Here is a 13,178-nt window from a genome sequence, read left to right as displayed (position 1 = left end):
CCTTCACCCCAGTTCCCATAAACCACCATTTCCCCCTCTATTTCTATGAATTTGACTATTTTGAAAATGTCATATGAATGGAATCATGCTGCATTTGTCCTTCTGTAACTGACTTATTTCACTTAGCATGATGTCCTTCTGGTTCTTCTGTAACATATGACAAGGGTTTCTCCTTTTTTTTTTTTTTTAACATCTTTATTGGAGTATAATTGATTCACAATGGTGTGTTAGTTTCTGCTTTATAACAAAGTGAATCAGCTATACATACACATATATCCCCAAATCTCCTCCCTCTGGTTTCTCCTTTTTAAAGGCTAAGATTCCACTGTAGGTATATTACCACATTTACTTTATCCATTCCTCCTTTGATGGACATGCAGTTTGTTTCCATAGCCTGGCTATTGTGAATTATGCTGCAATGAACATAGGAATGCAATATCCTTTTGAGTTCTTGATGTCAATTCTTTTGGATATATACCCAGAAGTAGAATTACTGGATCATATGTGAGTCCTATTTTTATTTTATTTTTTTGAGAAACCTCCATACTATTCTTCATAACAGCTGCACCAATTAACATTCCCACCAATACAGTATGAGAGTTCCCATTTCTTCTCATCCTCACTAATTCTTTTTATCTTTTGCTTTTTGAAATAAATACACACATATACAGTCAACTAATCTTCAACAAGGGTGCCAAAATAAACAATGGGGAAGGATAGACTCTTCAATAAATGGTGTTGGGAAAAATTGATATCTGCATGTGAAAGAATAAAATTGGACCTTTATCTTATACCATACACAAAAATAAAATCAAATTAACTTAAAATGTAAATACAAAATGCTGAAACTGCAAAATTCTTAGAAGAAATCACAAGAGGAAACTTCATGACATTGGTCAAAAAAATGATATCTTGGGTATGACACCAAAAGCACAGAAGTGAGTAAAAACTGACAAGTGGGACTACATCAAACTGAAAAGCTATGCACAACAAAGGAAACAATCAACATGGGAGAAAATATTTGCAATCCATATATCTGTTAAAGGGTTAATAACCAAAGTATATGAGACTCCTATAACTCAGTAACAAAAAATCAAATAACTGAATTTTAAAAAGGGCAGAGGACTTGATAGACATTTCTCTAAGAAGACATCCAAATGGCTAACAGGTATATAAGAAAGATGCTCAACATTACTAATCATCAGGGGAAGACAAATCAAAACCACAATAAGATTATGACCTCACACCTATAAGAATGACTATTATGAAAAAAATTCTTTTTCCATTTGGATTGGTTTTTAGTCCTTGATACATAATGGAAAGAATCTGGATACTTCCTCTTTCTAGTAATTTTCCCCTCTGGAATTATTGCCTTTTTGTTCTGTTTGCTCCACAGACTCAAAACTTGTGTAAGTATTAATAGTTTGACTATGTGAAAAGGACTTGTAGGTGCTTACAATAAAGAGAGCATGACATAGTCATTAAGAGCAAATAATCTGGAGCCAGAATGTCCCTTAGTCAATGGTTGCTAAATATCATTTCTCTCCTCTGGCCACCAGAGCTAGATGTCCCAGGAGTGTTCCCTCTGTGGGCTGCATGAATCCTTCTGTTGCAGCAGGCAGACTTTTGTGAGCACCCTGGTCATTGGGGTGGGCCCCTGGCCTGGCTGGCTGTAAGGCCCTGCCTTGTGCAGTGCTGTGGGTGTTCTATTGAATGACACAGGCTCCCAGTGTGGCTGGTTACAATGCCTGGTGGAGTACAACTGCTGTGGGGCCACTGGTGGGTGGGGCCAGCCCCTGGCACTAATAGGCTAGAGGCAAGATTCCAGAATGACACTTGACAGCCCCAGTGTCAGTGTGGTAGAACAAGGTCCTCAAAATGGCTGCAGCCAGAGTTTCCACCCACAGGGGGTTCTCAGCTGCCTCCTGCCTCTCCAAGATCCACAAGTAGGTCTGAAACTGATGTAACTTAAATTGGGACTTGAACCCAGCCAAAACCCAGTTTGGGACTTGAACTCACAGTCCTTTAATTAGAATCCCTCACTTGGTGTCTGGACTTACTGAGACTCAGGTTCTTTGTGTCTCAGTGCAGAAAGAATTCAGCAAGAGGAAAAGCGATAGATAAGTGATTTTTTTAAGAATAGGATGCTTGTGAGGTTTACAAGTGGGCAGGCAAACGTTGCAGCTGCCCCGAGTACTTAGTGGGTTATGTTTTTATAATCAAAGGAAGAGGCAGAAGGAGGAGAATACCTTCTTTGTCTTTCTTGAGTAGATTTCACGTTTCCATCATTGGCTCTCTCCTCCAGGTTGGGTAGGGGAGTTTTCTTGTCCCTACATGGTCAGGCCAGGACTGTCATGGTACTTTGGAAAACTTACTTCAGGTCTCAGTACAATGAGGGTCTTTCACTTTGAAATGCCACCTTTCCATAAATGATTGTTTTTTTGTGTGCACAGAGCATGTCCTGGGGGTCGTTAACTTGATACCACTGGGAAGGTTGTAGGCCTTATTCTCCACTATTGTTTTATTATTTTGAGGGCACTGTGCAAAGAGCATGTTTTGGAGGTCATTAACTTATTGAGCTCACTGGGCAGGATGTAGGTCTCATGCCACAATTGTTTTATTGTTTTAGGTCATGTCTCGGGCTTCTGTTGCATGGTTTTGTTGCAAATCAAGTTAGCTTTTTTTAAAAAAAATATAACTTCTGAGATATACATTTTAAAGTAATAACTAGAATTATGACTTATAACATTATACCAGAACATATAAGATTTTTAGAAATTTCATGTAATGTCTGAAACATTTATATTAACATATTTCCATATAAATAACCCAAAGAAAGTTTAGTATTAGTGGTTTTTTGATACTGCAGGTTTTTATTAGTCATCAATTTTATACACATCAGTGTATACATGTCAATCCCAATTGCCCAATTCAGTACACCACCATCCCCACCCCACTGTGGTTTCCCCCCCTTGGTGTCCATACGTTTGTTCTCTACATCTGTGTCTCAAATTCTGCCCCACAAACCAGTTCATCTGTACCATTTTTCTAGGTTCCTCATACATGTGTTAATATATGATATTTGTTTTTCTCTTTCTGACTTACTTCACTCTGTATGACAGTCTCTAGATCCATCCATGTCTCAACAAATGACTCAATTTTGTTCCTTTTTGTGGCTGAGTAATATTCCATTGTATACATGTGCCACATCTTCTTTATCCATTCATCTGTCAATGGACATTTAGGTTGGTTCCATGTCCTGGCCATTGTAAATAGTGCTGCAATGAACATTGTGGTACATGTTTCTTTTTGAATTATGGTTGAAAAGATGCTCAACATCACTAATTATTAGAGAAATGCAAATAAAAACTACTATGAGGGATCACCTCACACTGGTCAGAATGTCCATTATCAAAAAATCTAGAAACAATAAATGCTGGAGAGGGTGTGGAGAAAAGGGAGCCCTCTTGCACTGTTGGTGGGAATGTAAATTGATACAGTCACTATGGAGAACAGTATGGAAGTTCCTTAAAAAACTACAAATAGAACTACCATACGACCCAGCAATCCCACTACTGGGCATATACCCTGAGAAACCCATAATTTACATGTACTCTTCAAGAGCATTGTCTTTGTTTCCTATAGCCCTCCAACTCTCCCAAATTTGTAACTTGTATTGAGCATTTTTATATCAGGCACTTTTCTGAGAACTTTATATCTTTAACATAACATATGTAATATACATAACAAAACAAACATAACATTAGCCTATGGTCAAAGAGAAAGTCACACGTTGAGTAAGTGGGGATGTCAGGATTTGAAGAGGCAGATTATCTTCTTTGTCCTTGCTCCTCATCACAAACTTTGCAAAACAATACAGCTGCTTCTGAAGACAAGGACATCTGAAAACTAGACCATCACATCCCAAAGTGTTCTTTGCATATTCATCTCTCAAAATAGTCCATGAATAAAATAGTCTGTGGTCAAACATATTCGAGATCAAACAGATTTTATGTCCCACATACCCCTGGAAAGTCACAAATCACATCAGCATATTAAAGGCCCTGAGAAGTCGTGAAGGAAAGAAATCCTTTATATATGTTTATCTCTACATTTTCCAAATTTTACTCATTTGAGCCCCTAGAACATATCTACTAACTTACTGGAAAATTAGCCACAATATTCAAGAATACACATCGGGCTTCCCTGGTGGCGCAGTGGTTGAGAATCCGCCTGCCGATGCAGGAGACACGGGTTCGTGCCCTGGTCCGGGAAGATCCCACATGCCGCGGAGCAACTAAGCCCGTGAGCCATGGCCGCTAGGCCTGCGCGTCCGGAGCCTGTGCCCCGCAACGGGAGAGGCCACAGCAGTGAGAGGCCCGCATACCACAAAAAAAAAAAAAAAAAAAAAAAAAAAAAAAGAATACACATCGGAGGATTCTCATCCATAAAGGAGTTGAGAAAACCTTTTGGAGTGAAGTCAGAATGCCTTATATAACACTGACTATGCAGAAGCCTTTGTAACCTACAAAAAAATGATTGATTAGTGATTTATAATTTTGATGATCTTCAAGGAAGTGATCCTCATTCCAAACCTGAGAGGAAAATACTCTTTTCTCTCTTTATAGATGAAACAGTAATCTCAGAAAAATTAAGAGATGCAATCATGATCCCACAGCCTGTAAACTGCTCATTCTTCCATATTTCTTTAATGGGCAGCATATTACCCATAGAATTGTTATATTTCTGATTTGACTAATGTGAGAGATTTTTTTTTTTCTTTTTTAACCCAAACCCTCCTCTACAGAAGTGTTGACATTTTAAAGGTGCTATAGTTCAATCCTATTTACGGCATCAGTGCCAATTTCTCCAATTAGTCTGACAACACATGTAAGTCTCAGTAGGCAAGTTGTCTTGGGATCGTTGATCCAAAGACCAAAGGATAAGTACTGCTGACCTTCAAACCAGCAATCAGAATGGCCTTCCTCCTCTTTCCTTTTTATCTGTATGACACAACCATCCTTAACAGACTTGAGTCATCTGCCCAGAAACTGTTGTCATTATTCATTAGACTTTCACATCCAAAATGTGTAAACAAGACTTCTGGTTTCTATCTAGAGATAAAAAGCCTTAGGAACAATTTCTTTTTTCACACTGCTAGATTTAAAATTGTCTATGCCATTTTATTTAATAGTTCAAAACTTGCTTTTTTTCAAAGAGGAAATTAAAATTATTTCCCATAATTTTAATCTTTTACTACAAGTTGATTTAATATATTTTCATCCCTCATTTATATATCATGACACAGTCATTTAGGAATGAAGATAATTTGACAAATTAATCTACTAATAAGTTTGTAATACTTCCAAGGACACCACTGCAATATGATTTTTCTGGAGTTCAAAGTAAATACTGAAGAAATGTGTGCTGAAATGGTAGAGTTCTTTTGTTTATTTGCCCAGATTTAGTTACTTAATTAAACATGAATATAACCATTTAAATTACTAGTTAAATTAAAACTCAAACTTTAAGAGTGTCTTTTTTTCAGAATCAGGCAATTTGAATGTATATGCTTCTCAGATACAGTATTCAGAGTTCTCTAATTCAGTAGATTATCAGGATATTATTATTTATCTTTCCTGTTGACTGACTTTTGGCCTTTTTAATGCTCTTCCACACCACTAATAAAGGATGAACAGAAGAGATATTAAACTTAAATTATTCTACTTATTAGTCAGTCACTGAGTCAGCAAGGACCTGCTGCGAGTCCATAGCACACAAATTACAGCAATTTTGTCTTTGGTAATCACTTAGTGAGAAGGAAGCTGAAAAAAATTTTAACTATGCAGCATTCATTATGGTTTTTATGAATTTCAACTATGTATATTCTCTCTATTCCAATGTGTATTGGTTATTGTTAATATTTATTTATATCACTATGTTTAATGTAATTTTCTTCTAAAAAGAGTCATACTATAGAATTTGAAATATAATAATTTAAGTTCAGTATAAAAATGGTATCAGACTAGCATTCCTTTATAATTCCTGACACTGTTTTCTGTCAATATACTGATGAATAGTTTTTTAAAACACTTAAAACTTCACCAGGATATAAATATAAAGAAAATAGTCAATAATTATACAAGTACCCTAGGACTGGTAATTACTGCAACCAGAAAAACTGTGATTCAAAAAACATAATCGTTAACACACAGTCTTCACTCTGGTGCACAAGAGTATGGATTGCTAGGAAATATATGGGAGATGTCTGTTCACTGCCTTCCCACCCCACCTTCCACTCCCATTTACTCAAAGTCTCTTGAGGTGTAATCTGCACCGACCAGAAGAATCAACCTCTGTGACGTATAAGGCTTCAGAGTCATGTGCCATCCATTCTGTCAAAAGTGAATTGCTTTATTTCCTTTTGTGTTCAAAAATAACACAGTAGGGCCCAGTAAAATGGGCAGTTCCCTAATATAAATGACAAGAAAAGCCCATGGAACAGAATATAGGTTTCTAAGCCTTATATTTGGTAAAATAAGAAATCCCTGACTAAGGGCAACTGAAACAAAAACTACCCTTTGTACAGCCAGATACTGGATTGGAGACAAGGTTTGACAAAGCCCTATTTCAGTCCAGCAAAATCCCAAGAGTTAATCATATAGGAGACACTGGAAAATGCTTAAGAACATCCTCTGGCAGCCACCTTTCAACTTTCATTCAGAAAGAAAAATTCTTCCTCTACCTATATAAACAGTAAATAAAGGTAAGAAATTTTCAAGATATTTTTGTTTACAAATGTCAATTTTGGGTGGAATTCACCTTGATGGAAATAGTAAGCATATTTTAAAAACAAACAAAAATAACTTTAGCCTATGGGTAAAACAATAAAAACTTTCTTCTTTCTCTCTCTGAATTTTCTTTACCTTTAAAATCTATATCTGCAGAATATAAATAGTGGAGCATCCTGAAGTGCTCAAGAAAAAAAATTCTTACTCTATTATAAGACTGTTTTATGACTTCAGTAGGAAACAAGATAATATTTCTTCTATGACTCAAAAACAGGAGGTCTGAAAAGGAAACTGTAGGAGTTTCAGAAAGTGTGTTTACAAGTCAATCTGAGGAAGTCTAAAAACAATAAAGGACTTAATCAAATAGTCTGCAGGTAGGGCTATTTTTTTAATGGTTATTTGTTTTTAAAAGAAAGAAGTTATAAAATGATTTTGGACATATTACTTCCAAATATAGTTCCCAGTATTACACGCTTAAAATTTCACTTACAAGAATTGTAACGTTGACTAACATTCTCTCAATGGTAAACAGTTCATTAAACCAGGTGTCTGAGAGGAAGATGTATGCCTGCTGAAGCACACAGCAGTTTGTTGGTTTGTTTGTCTTTGGTCAAAATATTTTAAAAAACAGGATATTTTATTTAAAGATCCAGATTTTCCATCTCTCAAAAAAAAATGAGAGTACTTGGTATCTGGCAATGTCAGTACTGGACCTGCATTGGCACAGGGCAGCCATCTGTTTGAGCTGGCTTATACAGTCCTTTAAGAACTGTATGAGTCACACCCACTCTTTACTCATAACCTCCCCCCAAGTTTCTTACACTCAGATTGCTCATTGCAAATCCACCTAAATTTAAATTTCTAATTTTTACTCTCTTTTAGCATAACATATTTTCTTGACAAATGTCTATATATTAGTTAAATCTGCATTTTTTATTTTTACTATTATATACTGCCAAGTATCTTCAATTCATAAAAATGAATCAATAGTTAAAAGAGTTTATGGAAGCATAAACTCCTGAAGAATTTTAAAAGAGCAAGTTCCGTTGAGCAAGAACTAGAATTTCTAGGAATTTATTTTTATTTCTTCCAAGATTTTGTCAGAATATGAAGCCAATTAATGCTGGAGGGAATCATATCGCCTCTGATGGATTTTTATAAAGAGAGCTCATGGAGTTAACAGTTTATAACTTGATGGTGAATCCTGGATCCTGTCATTGTCCAGTTGACACTGACCTGAAGAAACCTGATTTACACTTTGTTAAAGATTAAATGTCCCATAAATTAACTGGCCACATCTCACTGTCCATGCTGATAATCTTGATGTGATAAGTTATTCGTGATTTTGCTTCATTAGAGATTTCTGTACTTTGAAAATTTTCAAAATGAGTATATATCCATTATGTAATCATATGAAATAAACACTCTATTTTATCATTATATACCATATGTTGAAACATTCCTGTACAATTGCATATTGCATAATCAAATCTTATCACCTAGAAAGTCAATACTACTTGCTTCATATTTGATTTTTGAGGTTAAAGTCAGACAATCTCACTTGTTCATAATAATGTAATTAATCGGATCTCTTCTATTTTTTTAATCAGTAAAGGAGAATAAGTATATAAATAGGATGTTCTGAATTTTTTTTATCTTGCTATGAAAATTAGAAACAAAATAAGAAGAGTTGAGATGCTAATTGTTTTATCTGTTCTTCTACTTTTATAATTTCCTTTAATGGGATAAAAGATATATCTTTGTTAATAGTGTGATTCAATATAAGTTTTTTTTTCATCACTGGATCAAGAGAAAATGTTCAAGTTTCCTTTTACTGAGTAATTGGTTTAAATTAAAACTTTATTCTAAAATAAAATGTACTATTTATAAGTAACAATATATTTATTGTATTAATGTTCAGGATGAATAAATAGAATAAAAATTTCTAATCCCTACATAATAAAGCAAGTGTGTATTATGGTTCTACTTATTTAAAATATCAAACTTTAAATATATGTAAGCTATCCACATGTCATCAAATTTATTATCATTTTAAAGCATACACATTTTCTAAATATATAAATGAGTACTTTATAAATATAAAACACATTCAAAATATTGAGGAATACATCATAAATAATGCAATTCACTCCTAAATGTATTAATAGAATTTTGTTAAAGTAAATCAATACTGAATACAAAGAAACACCCTTCATCACAAGGGACAATTAATTGGCTCTGTGATTGCTTAACACTGACATTCCATGGCCTTTCCAACAATAATTATTTGTGTTAATGTGGCAGCATGTGCAGACAGAGAGCCAGGTCTTCCTGAAATAACACCTGTCAGGATAACAGGGTTGTAATACAGATCAGATCAGCTTTCTCTTCCATCTATCTCTGCTTGTCTTTTCTCTGCTGTCCATAACTTGTGAGAAATGTCTTCTTTTTCTCCTTATCCCTTAATGGTTTTTACTGTGATTAGCCCTGGTATTTTATTCTTTAATTGTCTGCCTTGATTCTTGGATAAAAACTCTATTAATTTTATTTTTAACCTGTTTAGACTCTTAAAAATGATTGAGAACAACACACACACAAAGAGCTTTGTTGGTTTGGTGGATTATCTGTTGTTACTTCAGATATTAGAAAATAAAATAACGGAAATTTTAAGTGTACTTATTGATTTGTTTCAAAATAATACCACATGTTAACATAAGTAACATAGTTTTTGGAAAATAATTATATTTTAAAAGAAAAATAGAAAAGTTGCATTGTTTTACTTTTTGCAAAGCTCTGTAATGTTTTACTTCATAAACAGCTGGAATCTCATATCTGCTCCTGGATCTCATTTATTGTGATCTCAGACATCTTGTAGTCCCTGGAGAACACCACTGTACACTCATGAGAAAACAAGAGTGAAAAGGCTTAACAACATCTGGGTAGCATTATGAAAATAAGTAACTTGCAAATCTCTTCAAAGAGTCTTGGGCACTCTTAAGCAAATCCACGCCACATTTCAGAACCACTGGCCTAAACAATTTTGTCTCAATAGTCAAAGGATCGAGTTATACATATTAAAGTATAACTGTATAGATTAGACTCAAAAATTTCAACTCCAGAAAATAGGCTTATCTACATCCATAAGAAGCATGAGGACTCAGAAGAAAGAGATGGTGCTCCAATTCCTTCAGTATTCTCTAGGGTCATTTTTACCACCATCAAAAGTACATGATCAATTGTATTAGCTCTTTATACATTTTGGATATTAACCCCTTATCAGTCATATTATTTACAAATATTTTCTCCTATTCTGTGGGTTGTCTTTTCCTCTGGTCAATAGTTTCATTTGCTGTGCAAAAGTCTTTAAGTTTAATTAGGTCCTATTTGTTTATTTTTGTTTTTATTTCCTTTTCCTTAAGAGAGGGATCCAAAAAAATATTGCTATAATTTAGTAGTCTAAGTTTTCTTCCAGGAATTCTATGGTTTCAGGTTTCACATTTAGATCTTTAATCCATTTCAAGTTTATTTATTTTTTGTATATAGTGTGAGGAAGTGTTCTAATCTTACTCTTTTACATGTAGCTGTTCAATTAAAAACTGGGCAGATCCCTGATTAGATAATGTTCCAAAGAAGAGATGCAGATGGATAACAGGCACAGGAAAAGATGCTCAGCATTGCTAATAATTAGAGAAGTAAAAATCAAAACCACAATGAAATATCACCAAACACTTGTCAGAATTGTTATCATGGAAAATTCTACAAATAACAAATGTTGAAGAGGATGTGGAGAAAAGGGAACCATTGTACACTGTTGGACAGAATGTAAATTGGTGCAACCACTATGGAGAACAATGGAGGTTCCTCAAAAAACTAAAAATAGAACTACCATAAGAGACAGAAATTCTACTCCTGGATATTTATCTGATGAAAATAAAATCACAATGCAAAAAGACAGATGCACCCCAATGTTTATTGCAGCATTATTTACAATAGCCAAGATATGGAAGCAACTTAACTGTCCATCAACAGATGAATGGATAAAAAAGGTGTGGTGCATATATACAATGGACTATTACTCAGCCATAAAAAAGAATGAAATTGAGTTATTTGTAGAGATGTGGATGGGCCTAGGGAATATTAAGCTTAGTGAAATAAGTCAGACAGAGAAAGATAAATACTCTGTTATTACTTATATGTGGAATCTAAAGCATACAACATATAAATGTATATAACAAAATAGAAACAGACTAACAGATGTAGAGAACAAACTACTGGTTACCAATGAGGAGAAGGAAGGGGGGTGGTAAGATATGAGTATGGGATTAAGAAGAACAAACTATTACATATAAAATAAACAAGCAACACTGACATATTGTACAGCACAGGGAAATATAGCCATTGTTTTGTAATAATTTAAAAGAAGTATAATCTATAAAATGTTGACTCATTATATTGTACACCTGAAACTAATATAATATTGCAAATCAGCTATACTTCAGTAAAAAAATACAAGATCAACTACCTATTTTACAATAATGTAAACAGAATATATGAATTAACTGGTAAATAAATAATAGCCACCTCTAATTGTTGGATGTTAGAAACAAGCTCCTAAGCACTCTAAAAATAGCAGTGTATTGTCAAGAAGCTAACATTTTTAAAGATGAAGATTCTAAGAATCAGAGACTCTTATTGAAGGTGATATAGCTAACAAATGGCAGACCTGAGACTTGAACTTCAGATCTGCCTGACTCCAAACCTTGCCTTACATTCAGGGAAGACCTATCTACCATTTTGTATCATTGCATACAGTTTTGCCTGATGCTTCTAAAATAATAATAATGGCATAATTAATGAAAATTCACTTTGTGTAGTACACATAAACAAGTCAGAGTCTTAAAAAAAGAAATGTAACTAAACTGCACTTACACTCGCAAGCTGTCAAAAGAAACAGACCGTTTTTTTCCTGACGTTAGAATATAGGTTTCCACATAAAATGGTAGAAAAACTGGTAATGGTAAAAAAAAAAATGGTAAAAGTGGTAAAAAAATGGTAAAAAAAAAAAAAAAAAAAAAAACCCTCCAGGTTTTGGCTTCAGATCTTCCTCTTCTTTTCCATCAGGTTTTGGGAAAATGGCATCTTTACAACCGGTTGGTGTTTTGCCCAGGCCTTACAAGCCTGGAACTTGTGTAAAATTCCATTGGATTTCATATCTGGAACTAGAAATTACATTTTTAATCAGATATATGGACAAGTATTAGGGAAACATTAATACAACTCAGGTAATAGTATGTATTTTTAGAAAGTCTAATTCCTGAAGTGTGATAACTGAAAAATTCACAATACATACCTTTAACTTTTGCAAATAAACTGGAAAAGATAAATATGTTTTTTTTCATTTTATCTTGAATTTCTTTTTCTATTTCATATTGATTTTATTACTGTAAGCGTATTACATTATTTGGCAACTTTATAATTTCTTTGAGAAGATCCTAAAATTTATCATATAAATTTTACCATTATAGCTTTTTAAAAATCTCTAAGTAAAATTCAAAACAAGAAAAACATTTTAAAAAAATTGTATAATGTAAAACAAAATACTTCTTTGGTAGCATTATTGCATTTATGCAATATATTATTCTCCAATATGCTCACATTTAATGACTTCGTAGTTTATTTTGAGTAAGTGTACATAGACTAACTTTATTAATATTTTATTAATATTTATTACAGTTTATAAGATTTGTTTGTCTTCTGGTCCCCCATACCCCCCCACATACATACTTTACCTTATTTCATCACCACTGATATTGAAACAGATATGCATTCCCATGTCTGCTTTATTTTTTCTCCAACAATAGTTTTTTGTTTTTTGGGGTTTTTTGCGGTACGCGGGCCTCTCACTGTTGTGGCCTCTCCCTTTGCAGAGCACAGGCTCCGTATGCGCAGGCTCAGCAGCCATGGCTCACGGGCCCAGCCGCTCCGCGGCATGTGGGATCTTCCCGCACCCGGGCACGAACCCGTGTCCCTTGCATCGGCAGGCGGATTCTCAACCACTCTGCCACCAGGGAAGCCCTCCAACAATAGTTTTTTAAGAAAAATAGTGAAAGTAGTTAAATTTCAGAAGTATTCTATAGCTTCACATGTAAAGATTGTGACTTATCATTTATCTTTGTTTTTGAGAATTCCTTTGTTTTGAGATTCAAAGCTTGTTTGAAAAGAAATAATTACATATATTAACCTATTTTTTGAAAGTGTTCTAGCATTTATGGTCGAAAATGTTGAAATATAAATTCCCTTATGAATTCAATTTTAGTGAATTATGTTTCTATATTTACTACTTACAATATTTTATTTTGCTTTCTTAATCAGTTAAATACAATCCTA

This window comes from Kogia breviceps, chromosome 5 (genome assembly GCF_026419965.1).
Source record: "Kogia breviceps isolate mKogBre1 chromosome 5, mKogBre1 haplotype 1, whole genome shotgun sequence".
Taxonomy (NCBI): domain Eukaryota; kingdom Metazoa; phylum Chordata; class Mammalia; order Artiodactyla; family Physeteridae; genus Kogia; species Kogia breviceps.
Note: the sequence above shows the minus strand (reverse complement) of the source record.